Here is a 15,976-nt window from a genome sequence, read left to right on the forward strand (position 1 = left end):
AGCTCCGGCGCTGATACTACAGTGCGTAAGGAGGGTGTGTTTCATGCTCCATTGGTGAGTGGTTCTTTTACTGTGATACAGCATGGGCTCACGTGCACATTGGGCAGTGTGTTCCCGCCCGTGCGTGTATACTGCAGTGTGTACAAGTGGGTGATATTCTGCCCACTGTTTTGTTCAAAACTTATAGCTATTTTGTTGGGTTTTGTGGTTGTATTTGACTGGTTCATGTATGGCTCACGTGGGGCCCAACATGGGTAGCTTTTTCTGGCTGTCATTGCATATAATATTATATTATTTGGGAAATAGGGCCTGATTGTGTTTGTCTATTGTTGAAATATTCAGTTTCGTGGTAACTTTGGTTATCACATGGAGCAGATAGGGATATTCATTTTGATAATTGGTTATGTGGGTTTTGACCCACGGGTTTTTGGCCTACGATTTTTTTTTTTTTAGTGGGCTGTGGGCCCCTTGTTTGACCCACGGGTTTACACCTTTGGACAAGAGTGATTTTGGTGGCTGCCGCAGCTTTGGGCGCACGTTTTGTTGTGTGTTTTGGGCTCCTTTTGTACTGTTTGGTTTATCTGGGCTCATTTTTTGACATAGTTGCATACATTTATATATTGGTGAGCTCATTTATTTCTGTCTAGCCACACTGCAGCAGACTATTTATGGTTGATTTTTTCATTTTGATTGATCGTGTGCTCCTCATGTGACTCGATACGAGGTGAGTTTTGGGCCATCTCCGCCAAGAGTGATTGAGGGGTCACTGCTATGGGGAATAGTGGTTCGATGACTTGCTGAGTTAGAGACTGGGAGATGAGCGGGAGGATAGTTACCGGTTTATGGTTGCTTCTTGTCTTCATGTGACCCATCCTAATTGATTATATTGCCACGCCTGACATGGAGTGAAGGGCACACTGCCGTGGGGTTTGAGGCTTGTGATATACCAAGGAAGGGACTGGGGGATGTGATGATTGATCTCATGATTTTGTTAGATGTGTATTGGTTTGTTGCTGAGGGGTTATTGGGTTTCACTTCAACTCCCTAGATCGTAGCTTATGGTTATTGATCGTGCTAGCTTCGTGTGACTTTGCTGGGATTTCTCATGGGGTTGATTTTATCCTCCGTTACGGCTTTGGTTAAGTGGCTTGGATGTCACGGCTGTGAGGAGTGGGATGCTTATTGGATTCTATGTTTTATCTGCAGTAGAGACTGGGGGCTGGTGGGGTTGGTTATCATCTTTGATTCGGCTTAAGAGTTGTTGTTTTGTCAGTTTGTCTGTTATGTTTATTTGCTTTGTAGTGTTTATTGTGTATATCTTTGCCCATATATCCCCCTCAAGTTCCCATCTATTATCTCTGATGATAGGGGTTACTTGAGGACAAAAAGGATATATGGGCAGAGTTTTGGGTTCTTGTCTGTTTCTGTTGTTCTTGTTTATCCCTCCATTCTTAGGGGGTGCAGTAGTAGTTTAGGGTGGTTATATTTGTTTTATTTGTTGTTGGGCGTGCCTGGGGTATGCCCCTTGTAAACTTGTAAATTTTAATTGTCTTTATTTTATGACTTACCCAAAAAAAAAAAAAAAAAAAAAAACTAATCACGCTTGGCCTCCAAGAAAGAGAATTTACTGAGAAATTGTACCATAACGTTATTAGTTTAACTTAGGCACCTTGTTTAAGGTTTTGTAAATCACCTAATTGTAAATTAACGATATTACTTTAACTTAAGCAGCCCACGTAGTGTTTTCTATATCACCTAATTTTTCAATTATCAACTCCAACATAATGAATTTGAATTCCTCTCAATTTTAATCCTATTTCCCTTTAGTTTGCTCAAACTTTCCCTCCTAGATCTCAAGAAGAAGGACTCTCTCTAACTCTCCCCGTCCTTCTCCATCGTTCTCTATTTTGTTCTAGGAACTAATTAGTTTAGGCAACTAATTGTTTCATTTTCTTAAGTGACCAAGTTTAACCCAAACTAATCTTGATTGGCCTCTAAAAGAAAAATAGTAATTTATTGAGTAATTGTGGCTTCACGATGTCAGTTTAACAAAAGCAACTCATTTAATGTTATCTAAATCTCCTAAGTGTTCAATTCCCAAGTCCAAAACGATGAATTTCAATTCCCTTTAATTTTCATCCCGTTTCCTTTCATTTTCTCTAACTTTCTATTCTAGCTCCCAAGGAGAAAGTTTCTCTCTAACTCTCTCCGTCCATCTCCAACCACCTCCCTTTCGTTCTAAGAACTAATTAGTTTAGGCAACTAATCGTTTCAACGGGCTTACGTGGCCAAGTTTAACTCAAACTGATCTAGCTTAGCATCCAAGAAAGAGATTTTACTGAGTAATTGTGGCTTAACGATATTAGTTTAACTTAAGTACCTCATTTACGGTTTTCTAAATCACCCTAGTGTTTGACTCTCAAGTAGAAAAGGATGATTTAGAATTCCCGTTACTTTTCATCCTATTTACCATTCTTTTCTCAAACTTTCTCTTCTAGCTCTCATGAAAAAGTTTTTCTCTCTAACACTCTCGGTGTTTCTACATCCCTCTCTCTTTTGCTCTAGGAACTAACTAGCTTAGGCACCTAACAGTTTCATTAACTTAAGTGAACAAGTTTAACTCAAACTAATCATGCTTGGCCTCCAAGAAAGAGAATTTACTGAGAAATTGTAGCTTAACGTTATTAGTTTAACTTAGGCACCCTGTTTAAGTTCTGTAAGTCGCCTAATTGTAACTTAACGACATTACTTTAACTTAAGCAGCCCATGTAATGTTTTCTACCTCACCTAACTGTTCAATTCTCAACTCCAAAATGATGAATTTGAATTCTCCTCAATTTTCATCCTATTTCCCTTTTCTTTGCTCTAACTTTCCCTCCTAGATCTTAGGAAGAACGATTCTCTCTAACTCTCCCCGTCCTTCTCCATCGTTCTTGTTTTGTTCTAGGAACTAATTAGCTTAGGCAACTAATTGTTTCACTTTCTTAAGTGACCAAGTTTAACTCAAACTAATCTAATTTAGCATCCAAGAAAGTGATTTTACTGAGTAATTGTGGCTTAACAATATTAGTTTAACTTAAGCACCTCATTTACGGTTTTCTAAATCACCCTAGTGTTCAACTCTCAAGTAGAAAAGGATGATTTAGAATTCCCGTTAATTTTGATCCTATTTAACATTCTTTTCTCAAACTTTCTCTTCTAGCTCTCATGAAGAAAGTTTTTCTTTGTAACACTCTCTGTACTTCTACATCCCTCTCTCTTTTGCTCTAGGAACTAACTAGCTTAGGCAACTAACAGCTTCATAAGCTTAAGTGAATTAGTTTAACTTAAACAAATCACGCTTGGCCTCCAAGAAAAAGAATTTACTGAGAAATTGTAACTTAACGTTATTAGTTTAACTTAGGCACCATGTTTGAGGTTCTGTAAATCACCTAATTGTAACTTAACGATATTACTTTAACTTAAGCAGCCCATGTAATGTTTTCTACCTCACCTAGCTGTTCAATTCTAACCTCCAAAATGATGAATTTGAATTCCCCTCAATTTTCATCTTATTTCCCTTTTCTTTGTTCTAACTTTCCCTCCCTGCTCTCAGGAAGAAGGATTCTCTCTAACTCTCCCCGTCCTTCTCCATCGTTCTCTGTTTTGATCTAGGAACTAATTAGTTTAGGCAACTAATTGTTTCATTTTCTTAAGTGACCAAGTTTAACCCAAACTAATCTTGATTGGTCTCCAAAAAAAAAAAAAAAATTTATTGAGTAATTGTGTCTTAACGATGTTAGTTTAACAAAAGCAAATCATTTAATGTTATCTAAATTACGTAAGTGTTCAATTCTCAAGTCCAAAAGGATGAATTTCAATTCCCTATAATTTTCATCCCGTTTCCTTTCCTTTTCTCTAACTTTCTCTTCTAGCTCCCAAGGAGAAAGTTTCTCTCTAACTCTCTCTGTCCATCTCCAGCCACCTCTCTTTCGTTCTAGGAACTAATTAGTTTAGGCAACTAAAAGCTTCACTGCCTTAAGTAGCGAACTTTAACACAAACTAATCAAGCTTAGCATCCAAGAAAGAGATTTTACTGAGTAATTGTGGCTTAACGATGTTAGTTTAACTTAGGCACCTTGTTTGAGGTTTTCTAAATCAACTAATTGTAACTTAACGATGTTACTTTAACTTAAGCAACCCATGTAACGTTTTCTACATCACCTAACTGTTCAATTCTCAACTCGAAAATGAGGAATTTGAATTCCCCTCAATTTTCATCCTATTTCCATTTTCTTTGCTCTAACTTTCCTTCCTAGCTCTCAGGAAGAAGGATTCTCTCTAACTCTCCCCGTCCTTGTCCATCGTTCTCTGTTTTGTTCTAGGAACTTATTAGTTTAGCCAACTAATTGTTTCATTTGTTTAAGTGACCAAGTTTAACCCAAACTAATCTTGAATGGCCTCCAAAAAAAAATAATAATAATTTATGGAGTAACTGTGGCTTAACGAAGTTAGTTTAACAAAAGCAACTCATTTAATGTTATCTAAATCACCCAAGTGTTCAATTCTCAAGTCCAAAAGGATGAATTTCAATTCCCTTTAATTTTCATCCCGTTTCCTTTGTTTTTTTCTAACTTTCTCTTCTAGCTCCCAAGGAGAAAGTTTCTCTCTAACTCTCTCCGTCCATCTCCAACCACCTCTCTTTCATTCCAGGAACTAATTAGTTTAGGCAACTAATCATTTCATTGGCTTAAGTGGTCAAGTTTAACTCAAACTAATCTAGCTTAGCATCACAAAAAGAGATTTTACTGAGTAATTGTGGCTTAACGATATTAGTTTAACTTAAGCACCTCATTTACGGATTTCTAAATCACCCTAGTGTTCAACTCTCAAGTAGAAAAGGATGATTTACAATTCCCGTTAATTTTCATCCTATTTACCATTCTTTTCTCAAACTTTCTCTTCTAGCTCTCATGAAGAAAGTTTTCTCTGTAACACTCTATGTACTTCTACATCCCTTTCTCTTTTGCTCTAGGAACTAACTAGCTTAGGCAACTAACTGTTTCATTAGCTTAAGTTAGCAAGTTTAACTCAAACAAATCACGCATGGCCTCCAAGAAAGAGAATTTACTAAGAAATTGTACCTTAACGTTATTAGTTTAACTTAGGCACCTTGTTTGAGGTTCTGTAAATCACCTAATTGTAACTTAACGATATTACTTTAACTTAGGCAGCCCATGTAATGTTTTCTACATCACCTAACTGTTCAATTCTCAACTCCAAAATGATGAATTTGAATTCTCCTCAATTTTCATCCTATTTCCCTTTTCTTTGCTCAAACTTTCCCTCCTAGCTCTCAAGAAGAAGGATTCTCTCTAACTCTCCTCGTCCTTCTCCCTCATTCTCTGTTTTGTTCTAGGAACTAATTAGTTTAGGCAACTATTTGTTTTATTTTCTTAGGTGACCAAGTTTAACTCAAACTAATCTAGTTTAGCATCCAAGAAAGAGATTTTACTGAGTAATTGTGGCTTGACGATATTAGTTTAACTTAAGCACCTCATTTATGGTTTTCTAAATCACCCTAGTGTTCAACTCTCAAGTAGAAAAGGATGATTTAGAATTCCCATTAATTTTCATCCTATTTACCATTCTTTTCTCAAACTTTCTCTTCTAGCTCTCATGAAGAAAGTTTTTCACTGTAACACTCTCTGTACTTCTACATCCCTCTGTCTTTTGCCCTAGGAACTAACAAGCTTAGGCAACTAACAGTTTCATAAGCTTAAGTGATCGAGTTTAACTTAAACTAATCACGCTTGGCCTCCAAGAAAGAGAATTTACTGAGAAATTGTAGCTTAACGTTATTAGTTTAACTTATGCACCTTGTTTGAGGTTTTGTAAATCACCTAATTGTAACTTAACGATATTACTTTAACTTCTTTTTTTTTTTTTGGGTAAGTAAGTCATAAAATAAAGACAGTAAAATGTACAAGTTTACAAGGGGCATACCCCAGGTACGCCCTACAACAAATAATAGGAAAATAGAAAACACCACAAAACTACCACTGGACATCCTACTACCTAAAATCACACTCGCAAAAGCGAAAGATCAACAGAAAAAAAACAGAAGCCCACTTCGGCCATATTTCCTTTTTGTCTCCAAGTAACCTCTACCATCAAAGATAATAGATGGAAACTAGGAGTGGATATATGGGCAAATAAACAAAACACACCACAGACTTATAAAACACACAGAACAAATGTAACTAACTAAACACCCAACAAGACCAATTGAAAAAAGATAACTGCCCTCGCTTGCTCCCAGTCTCTACCTCGGATGAAACCATGGAATCCAATAAGCATCTCGCTTCTCATAGCCGTGACATCCTAGCCACTCAACCAAAGCCATGACGAAGGAAAATATCTATCCCATGAAATATCCTGGCTGAGTCACATGAAGCTTACGTCGTCAATCACCATAATCAACGGTCTTGAGAAGTTTAGTGAAAAAACAATAGCCCCGCTGCAATAAACTAATACATAGCCTACAAAACATGAGAGCAATCATCACATCCCCCAGTCCCTACCATGGTAGATCACAAGCCTCAAACCCCACGGCAGTGTCCCCTTCACTCCATGACAGGCGTGGCAATACAATCAATTAGGAAGGGTCACATGAAGACAAGAAGTGACCAGAAAACCGGTGGCTATCCTCCCGCTCATCTCCCAGTCTCTAACTCGGCTAGTTATCGAACCACTATTCCCCAAAGCAGTGACTCCCCAATCACTCTTGGCGGAGATGGCTCAAAACCACCCTCATATCGAGTCACATGAGGATCACACGATAAATCATCATGAAATAACCGACTACATAAGGTCTGCTGCAATGTGGCTAAGCAAAAATATACGGGCTCACCAATAATCAAATATATATAAGAGCCATATGTTGGTGAGCCCAGCTAATCAAACCAAACGGCCCAAAATTCCCTGTGGCCCATCCAACAACAAACACATCAAGCCAATAAACATGCGGGCCCAAAAGCATCCACTAGCACATAACACTTCTGACTTAATCAAAAAGAAACAGCTATATATATATAAATAATATATATATATATAACTAACCAAATTCAACTTTTTGAGCCCCACCCACTGGAAAAAGAATGGAGGGCCCCACGTTGAGAACAAATTCCCACGAACTAGCCATCTTTGCAGAAGACACAAAACAATCTTTTGAACAACTTTCGGCTGGAAAGTTCAACCCACAGCTTTCCAATACCGTACAACAAAACCAGTTGTACACATACCTACACGGTATTGCACAACCACCCATGAAACAAAGCCCACCGCAGATAACACGCGTGGAACTCACATCTTCCATAACCACCCAAACTCAAATGTTGCAGAACCACCACATAATGCTCGTAACCACCATGGACACCGTTCAACAACTCCGGCGAGCAGCCCACTGCAGGGAAGCATCAATTCCGATGATCCTTCTATAGCAAAAGCGGCAGACTCAGCGGAGAAGGAACAGTACCAACACACTCCTCCAATACTACACAGTAGCATCAGCAACTGGACACAAACCAGCTCCAAAACTAGATAATATAACACACAGTACATAAACACAGCATCGGTACTGTACATAAACACTGCACCAATAGAAACCCAGCATCGGAAGAAACCTCCATCGTCTGCAGAATTCTTGAAAATCTGAGACCATACAGGTGACGTCGAAAACATACAAGAAAACACATCCTTACGCAGCACCAACACAACGTTGAAGACGACTGACATAATCTGAAAGCAGAGCACCAACGGACTAATTGCTCCGAAAACAGAAAACACGCCGCCGAAGAACAGCCGAACTCACCATGACCAAAAAAACCATGGCCAACGCTTCCAAGAAGAGCACAATGAACATCCACCGTAAATGGAGTTCTTCATCCAGAACCACCCCAAGCAGCATATCACCCAAACCAGACCAAGAATCTGATAAGGAACCCTCAAAACTCCATGGGTAACAACGGAGGGAGCTTTCTCTCTCTAGAGAGAGAAGCTCTCAACCTAATCCCCCTGGACTTGTAATTACTTTAACTTTTTTTTTTGGGTGAATAGATATTACTTTAACTTAAGCAGCCCATGTAATGTTTTCTACATCACCTAACTGTTCAATTCTCAACTCCAAAATGATGAATTTGAATTCCCCTCAATTTTCATCCTATTTCCCTTTTCTTTGCTCTAACTTTCCCTCCTAGCTCTCAGGAAGAAGGATTCTCTCTAACTCTCCCCGGCCTTCTCCATCGTTCTCTGTTTTGTTCTAGGAACTAATTAGTTTAGGCAACTAATTGTTTCATTTTCTTAAGTGACCAAGTTTAACGCAAACTAATCTTGAATGGCCTCCAAAAAAAAAAAATTTATTGACTAACTGTAGCTTAACGATGTTAGTTTAACAAAAGCAAATCATTTAATGTTATCTAAATTACCAAAGTGTTCAATTCTCAAGTCCAAAAGGATTAATTTCAATTCCCTTTAATTTTCATCCCGTTTCCTTTTCTTTTCTCTAACTTTCTCTTCTAGCTCCCAAGGAGAAAATTTCTCTCTAACTCTCTCCGTCCATCTCCAACCACCTCTCTTTCGTTCTAGGAACTAATTAGTTTAGGCAACTAATCGTTTCACTGGCTTAAGTAGCCAACTTTAACTCAAACTAATCAAGCTTAGCATCCAAGAAAGAGATTTTACTAAGTAATTGTGGCTTAACGATATTAGTTTAACTTAGGCACCTTGTTTGAGGTTTTCTAAATCACCTAATTGTAACTTAACGATATTACTTTAACTTAAGCAACCCATGTAACGTTTTCTACATCACCTAACTGTTCAATTCTCAACTCCAAAATGATGAATTTGAATTCCCCTCAGTTTTCATCCTATTTCCATTTTCTTTGCTCTAACTTTCCCTCCTAGTTCTCAGGAAGACGGATTCTCTCTAACTCTCCCCGTCCTTCTCCATCGTTCTCTGTTTTGTTCTAGGAACTAATTAGTTTAGGCAACTAATTGTTTCATTTGTTTAAGTGACCAAGTTTAACCCAAACTAATCTTGATTGGCCTCCAAAAAAAAAATAATAATAATTTATTGAGTAATTGTGGCTTAACGATGTTAGTTTAACAAAAGCAACTCATTTAATGTTATCTAAATCACCTAAGTGTTCAATTCTCAAGTCCAAAAGGATGGATTTCAATTCCCTTTAATTTTCATCCCGTTTCCTTTCTTTTTCTCTAACTTTCTCTTCTAGCTCCCAAGGAGAAAGTTTCTCTCTAACTCTCTCCGTCCAACTCCACACTACTAAAAAAAGTACTTTTTCGACCGCTACAAGCTGTCGCAAATAATAAAAAAATAGTCGCAAAAGACTTTTTGCGACTGCCCAACGGCAAATGAGGGTCGCGAATGTGGGGGTGGCAAATACTTTTTGCGACCGCAAAACAACAGTCGCAAACTATTTGCGACTGCCTAACCTACTTATAGCGACTGATATTTTGCCGTCGCAAAAGAGTTGAAAAAATTCCTACAATGTATTAGCGACCATCTTCTTACCGTGGAAAAAAAAAAAAAAAAAGGCATGTATATCTATATATACATTCAAATATTATATACAATAAACGTAATGACATATTTGCAAAAATCTCAACATTCATGCATTATTTTCCATTTCTTCCCTTAATAAATCTCAACATTCATGCATTAACACTTCTTCTACACTTTCTTGTTTTTCTTTCCTCGGAACTATCACAACCCTCAAAATATACTTTCCATTAAACAAAAGAACTAAACAATCGAAAAGAATTGAAAGTGAATTAAATACACATCCATGCTTCCTAGGTCCACACAATATTCTTTTCTCTTTTTTTTTTAACCTAAATGATGTGTAAAAAAAAAAAGAAAAACTGCTCTACTCTTACTTGAGTGTCTTCTTCTTTTCCATGTAACGCATACCAGCGCTGCTTCTACTAATTCAAGGGAATAAACTTTCAGGACATAATGGAGGCGGCTCTCCCATGAGAACCATTGGAGAAGCACCATCCTTGATGATCTACAACACTACGCTCCACGCTAAGACTAGAAAATGAGATACTGGAAAGGGCATGCGTTGCAAAGCAAAGGTTTGGATCAGTTTTAGAGCTTATCACGGAATCAGCAGATGCCGGATTGTTGATAGCTGGCTGCATTGACTTAACTAGCCCAATTGATGACCCCTGGGGAAAACAAGCAACATTTGATGATAAGTGCATTTTAACAAATAACAAGGGGTTTCAGTAAAACTTCAATGAGAGAAAGCATAAGCATTTATTCAGTCACTCCAGTAGAAATATTTGATGACATACATGCAAGTGTGAAATGTTTGCTAGAAAGTGATTGACAGGTGTTGAAAGGAGATGAGAGGTGTTTATGTCAATTTGGCAAGCAATAATCATGTCAGAAATTCAATGCTTCCTCATGCCATCCATGCAAAATCATTCAAGTGTTTATGCAAAGAAATCATTAGCTACTCCACTCCAATGATAATTGGAAAACCACAGGGCACTTTTTGAAAACAAACGCACACTCACAAATAAAAAAAGAATCAAGATGCATGGCCAACAATATTAAATATTATTGCCCATTGTACTTTGCATCCTAATTCCAGAAATCTTTTACTTTCCAAAATATTTGCACTGTTAACAAATTCTCTTGGTTTATAAATAGGATAGCCCCACTAGAACTCCACTTTAGCTTCCCAAGCTCATGAATTTCCATGAACTCACATCTTGGAGGAAAGGAGCTGTAATTGGAGTGCCAAAGGCACAATTTGAACATCAAGAATTGTGAGAAGTAACAGTAAGCTATGGTGGGGGCTTTTCCATGGAGGTTCCGAAGGAAGGTTTACTCATACAAACACTACTATAATTCAAGTGCAGGAAACCTTAGTTGCACTTACCAATCAAATATTGGAACTGAGTGACAAGTTTCATTATCACCCGAGGGTGGTAGCCTGATGGACTGGAGGTCATGGGTTCGAGTCCCATAGGTAGTCACTAGGGGGCACAAAGCTCATGCATATACCAAAAGAAACCATATCCACTAAGAACATTCCATTTGATCACTAGGGGGCACAAAGCTCATGCATATACCAAAAGAAACCATATCCACCAAGAACATTCCATTTGACCAAAATTTGGTAGATAGGAAAGAAAGTAATATTTATGAACAAAGTTCCATTTCTCACAACTCAATGGGACAAAGATGTTAGAACTATGCATTGACAGTGACACATTGTAAAGCAGAAAGAGATGAAGAGATGAAGGACTAAAACAACAAACAAATGAGTCGATTATAGCTGATGAGAATAATAAGGATAAGATTAGGCAACATAAGAGAAAGCAAGAGTACCTCTGCTGCATATGTGCCTCGATGGTTCAAATCAGCATCGGACATGTCCGTCACTCCTAACAAGATACCAATTCCATCGTTACCGAACAGTTGTTCTGGATCATTAAGAGCTACACCAAATATTTCCTCATAGTTCTCAATATTCAAGTCAACTTCATTCATATTGAAGTCCTCATAGAATTTATCATCTTCTTCTAAATCAGGTGCTTTTGTTCCAGGACAGCACGTCTGCATATTAATTAGCAGAGGTCAGATTTTTACTCAAGCAACAAAGTAAACAGGTAACCTTAAACATATTCATAATACTATAAAGTTGATCAGTTTTGTATTTTGGCAATCTTATTTGAACTAACAAATTATCACTGCATGCATTTTATTTTAATCTTCTTTACAAGCATGGCTAGGATTGAAAACGTGTCATATAACATTCCAAGAAGAAAGGCCCAAAGCTCAAAGCCAATGAAGACCTCAGAAAATTCTACTAGATTCTTTGAGATTTAATTTCATATCACATAAATGGAGTAACATTATGTCATATAATTTTCACTTACATCTTATGGAACAATCATGGAATACTAAAATGAAGACCTCAGAAACTAGAAGTCAGGTAGCCAAGCAACAGGTAGCAACATTTCAGGATACCTTAGCTCCAAGAAACCTCATTTATCAAACAAATGTGATAAAATTTATCATCCACCAAATTCCACCAACCCATAAAAGTTCCAAATCATATTCTATGTCACCAAACTCAACAAGAAAAAAAATAAAAAATGAAAAATAAAAAGGAGACGGCATTCTCACTTCCCTTCTTTTTTCTTTTTTCTTTTTGAAGTGTGGACAGAACATATAATGTTCAAAAACTAGCTAAAAACTTTTAGCTACAGCAAATCAAGTAGAAATTCTTATTTATGTTATAATGCCATCTAACCACATGATTTTTTGCATTTTTCCATAGCAACATTCCATTATTTAAAACAAATATACATATAGGAATAGAAGAAAGAGAGAAGAAATACATATAAGGGGTCTCTCATCTTTTATATTGCTAATATATTTAAATCATTAGTTTAGTTTTTCCAAGAGAAAGAAGTACAGTATGATGATTTCATGCTATAATTGAGAATACCTATTCACACACACACCCCATTGGGAATTGATGAAAAGGTAAAGTCGTACCTAAGAGCTCACTTCCTGTGTAGCTTTATCATGGACCTTAGAATACGATTGGCCAGATTCAGCAGACCTTAGAATACAAGTCCTGGAAAAGAACCAAATTCACTTCAACAATTACATATGCACTTCATTTTCACATTCAAGTGAAAGGAGACTAAAACAATGTTTACAAGACCGTTTTACCTAACATAACAGAACCAGACTCCACTAACTTCCTTCTATCTATTTTTTCTACTAGAGCTTTGAGCTCTTTGCTTTTCTTTAGTTTACACAACACACCATATCTTATTTTATGACCTTTTTTTCTTTCCCCTTTTACCCACATGTAGAACTTATACACATTACAAAAACTTGAATTTTTTTCTCCTGGTCTTCAATTATAACATTACTTCCTAAAATAATCTTTCTAGAAATAAGAAAAACAACAATCAATGTAATTTGAGTATTTCAACACAAAACATGGAGTTTTAACCAAGCAATTTAACACCAGAAGGCACTACATATATACTTACATATATAAAAAAGCATTTAAAAGACTTGCTTAGGCACTAAAAGGTCAGAATTCTTCACTAAAATTTCTAAGTTTACAAGGTTTTCACTTATTCCTTTAGAACATAGCATAAAAGCCACCAAAATCACAATTTTTCGCTACCTTTTTCTACTGCATAGAAGAACTACCATCTCTATTTTTTTTAGTTTGCTAGCTTACAGGCACACACAACCCTCTTTTCTCATGTTTTCTACAAAGAGGTCCCTGCATATATTAAAATTACCCACTACAAGACATACATACACTGACAATTTCTAAACAAAAGATTATTATAAAAAATTAATAATAGTAATTAGTTGTGACTCATGTAGTTATTGGTTAGATTATTATAAAATTATCTCATTTCCTATACATCAATAATGGGCGAGTGATACAAAAGGTTATCAAAATAGAGAAATTCTATAGCTCACATCTTTAGTATTCTTTTATTACTAGAAATGAAAAATAACCTGATATGTAGATTGGAATTTTAAATTGAAAAAACAAGGCAATGGGATGATAAATTCTAATTCTATTTACATGGGAAACAAATTCAAAGATCCAAAGAATAATAAATAAATATAGAATAAGTCAAACAATTAATAAATAAATACAGAATAAGAAGTCAAACAATCCTAAACTTTACAATGGTTTACAATATGAAAGATAGAGTTGCGTGAAGTTTTAGTTTGGAAAGCCATTGAACTGACATTCTTGTAAAATTTCATATAGAAGATGGGGACAAGAGTTGGGAACAGAAGATCCCAATAGAAATGATGGCATTCTAAAAAGCTCACCTAAATGTGTCTCATTATTTTATTATTAACATGAATGGATACAGAGAGAAGTAAATCAAACTTTAGCAGTAAAGTTTACCTTGCAGAAGAAACGGCGACAACACTAGTTTGGCCTGCTGAGTGTGCAAAAGATGCCAGGGTTTTAGCTTGCATTTCAATTGAATGTTTACCACAAAACTTATAACTTGAACTCAAAACCTGCAAACCTAAGGATGCACAGACAGATCATAAATGATCCAAAGTTATAGATGGAATATAAGAAAGCTAGATAAGTATTTATAGGGAGATTCAAAGACCAAGAGAGATAGAGAGAAGCAAACTGAAGGAGATTGAAACAACCAAATATCAATATTGAAAATCACATTTTCCATTTTTCCCTCCAATTTCTGAGTAAGCAAACAAATTAATAGAGAGATTGAAGCAACCAGATATCAAAAAAGAGCCAACACATCCCTTGAGTTTTCCAGAAATTAATCCAGTATATCATCACAAACTTCCACTCAATCACATATAATATGTACCAAATCACTCCAAAATCTATACACATAGGTGTTTGAAATACATATAAATAAGAGAATAATTGAATTAAATCAAAGTGATTCAATCAAATATCAAGAGTTCAAACACATTCAAATTGAATATTGCAAGGGTCATTTATCGATCCAAACCCTAGGAGTAGATTCAAATCGCAAACTAAGAAAAAATGGAGTAAGATAGAAATAGAGAGAAGAATTTTTGAGAGAAAGTACCTTGAACTCGATCGAAACCCTAGGTGTAGATTGAAACCCGAAAACAAGAAGAAACAGAGAAAGAAACTTGAGAGAGAGAGCGCGTACCTTCAATGATCGAGTTCGAAACAAAGAGAGCACAAGATTGAGAAGAACATAAAGGAAAGGAGAGAGAGACAACGAGATTGAGAGATTCATACCAGTGCGAACTAAGAGAGAGAGAGAGAGAGATAGAGAGAGAATGCGTGCAAGAGAGAGAACAATCAGTGTTTGTGAAGGGCAGGGCAAATAAATGGAAAATGGGAAAATAAATAGAAGGAAATAACGAATAAATTGGTTATTTGCGACGGATAATCGGGTGGTTGCAAATTATATGGTAGCAAATAGTTATTTTTTTAGTAGTGCCAACCACCTCTCTTTCGTTCCCGGAACTAATTAGTTTAGGCAACTAATCGTTTCACTGGCTTAAGTTGCCAAGTTTAACTCAAACTAATCTAGCTTAGCATCCAAGAATGAGATTTTACTGAGTAATTGTGGCTTAACGATATTAGTTTAACTTAAGCACCTCATTTACAGTTTTCTGAATCACCCTAGTGTTCAACTCTCAAGTAGAAAATGATGATTTAGAATTCCCGTTAATTTTCATCCTATTTACCATTCTTTTCTCAAACTTTCTCTTCTAGCTCTCACGAGGAAAGTTTTTCTCAGTAACACTCTCCGTACTTCTACATCCCTCTCTCTTTCGCTCTAGGAACTAACTAGATTAGGCAGCTAACAGTTTCATTAGCTTAAGTTAACAAGTTTAACTCAAACAAATCACGCTTGGCCTCCAAGAAAGAGAATTTACTGAGAAATTGTAGCTTAACCTTATTAGTTTAACTTAGGCACATGTTTGAGGTTCTGTAAATCACCTAATTATAACTTAACGATATTACTTTAACTTAAGTAGCCCATGCAATGTTTTTTTTTTGGGTAAGTAAGTCATAAAATAAAGACAATGAAATTTTACAAGTTTACAAGGGGCATACCCCGGCACGCCCAACAAGAAATAATAATAATAAAAAACCCAACAAACCAACACAAACAACCACTGTACCCCCTAAGAAAGGGGGAAAGACAAGAACAACAGAAGACACAAGAACCCAACTCTGCCCATATATCCTTTTTGTCCCCTAGTAACCCCTACCATCAAAGATAATAGATGGAAACTTGAGGTGGATATATGGGCAAAGAAATAAACATCAAACAGCAAAAACAAAAACACCACAAAGCTAATAAACACAATAGACACACTCACAAAACAACCCTTAAGCCGAAACAAAGATGAAAACCAACCCCACATGCC

General features: G+C 36.5%; 1 long non-coding RNA gene across 1 annotated transcript; it reads right to left on the bottom strand.

Moving 5' to 3' along the window:
- Positions 1-11,448: 11,448 nt before the first annotated feature.
- On the bottom strand, positions 11,449-14,732 carry LOC145796641 (uncharacterized). The gene is made up of 3 exons (XR_014337126.1): positions 14,653-14,732; positions 12,581-12,662; positions 11,449-11,632 (listed from the first exon to the last, which is right to left on the bottom strand). It is a non-coding gene; the product is annotated as an uncharacterized LOC145796641 (long non-coding RNA).
- Between the last annotated feature and the right edge of the window lie 1,244 nt (positions 14,733-15,976).

The sequence above is a fragment of the Camellia sinensis genome, chromosome 8, assembly GCF_055761805.1.
Source record: "Camellia sinensis isolate YWXY chromosome 8, ASM5576180v1, whole genome shotgun sequence".
Taxonomy (NCBI): Eukaryota; Viridiplantae; Streptophyta; class Magnoliopsida; order Ericales; family Theaceae; genus Camellia; species Camellia sinensis.